We start from the raw sequence: 1,058 nt of genomic DNA, 5'->3' as shown, positions 1-1,058 counted from the left end.
TGTATGAGAGTTCCTTTTTCTCCGCAATCACGCCAGCATTTATCTTTCAGCGTCTTTTGGAGTTTATTATAATTTTTATTTGGCCTTTAATTTCTAAAGAGTAATTTAAACATCTTAGAAGAAATATAACTATTTTTGGGAAAATACATAAAAATATTTAAAAATAATTATTAATATTATTTAAATATTTCATTTTACTTATATATTTAGCATTTTTAATTAATATTGTTTATAAAATATATTAAAATTTTACACACTTTAAAATAGGATCTCATCATGTATTTTAATCTGAAATATTATATATTATAAACTAAAGGATTACTTTAATAGTGAAGAATAAACAAGTCAAAATTTTTTTGTAGGAAAAAATATGGAAACAGAACTCAGACATAGAAAGCTGAAAAGGAAAGAGGAAAATCTTCAAAGAGAGATTTCTGCTTAAAGTAAAAAAATCAGGAAACCAAGAAATTGAGCTAACTTCTGTTGAGTGACTCAAATAAAATTTACGAACACGATATTACATGTTTTAATTATTCAGATTTAATTATTAAATAGATAACAAAAATGAGCAAGAAAATTATAAAATTTGAATAGGTCAGGTAAATTGTCTTCATATTCGTTATTAAAGGAAAATTGAATTTTTGATCAAACTATGAGAATGGACAAGAGTAATTCTTATCGAATCCACAACTAGAAGGTGACGAACACAGCTCAACTCTCTGTTAGAAGATGAGGGAAATGATATTCATGAAGTTGGTAAATTGGGCACGGAGGACGAAGCCTCAGCACATCATTTTGATAGTGTGTGAATGTTTCTAGCAAACACAATCTGATTCAAATTGATGCTTCCAATTTTCCTTTGGATAAGCCTGACAGAAAATGTAGTATTTTACACCAAAACTCTTTCAAGTGAAGAAAATGTAGAAAGTAACTTTTACATTTTAAGTTCAAAGCTAATTATTTTATAACTATTTTTTCGTATTTTATAACTTAGTTGTGGCTATGATTGTATTTATGGCTGGAAATGCTCACATTCTTAATTTTAAAAACATAAAACA

Source organism: Galeopterus variegatus, unplaced genomic scaffold (assembly GCF_000696425.1).
Source record: "Galeopterus variegatus unplaced genomic scaffold, G_variegatus-3.0.2 Scaffold820, whole genome shotgun sequence".
Lineage (NCBI taxonomy): Eukaryota > Metazoa > Chordata > Mammalia > Dermoptera > Cynocephalidae > Galeopterus > Galeopterus variegatus.
This window is presented reverse-complemented; position numbering follows the sequence as displayed.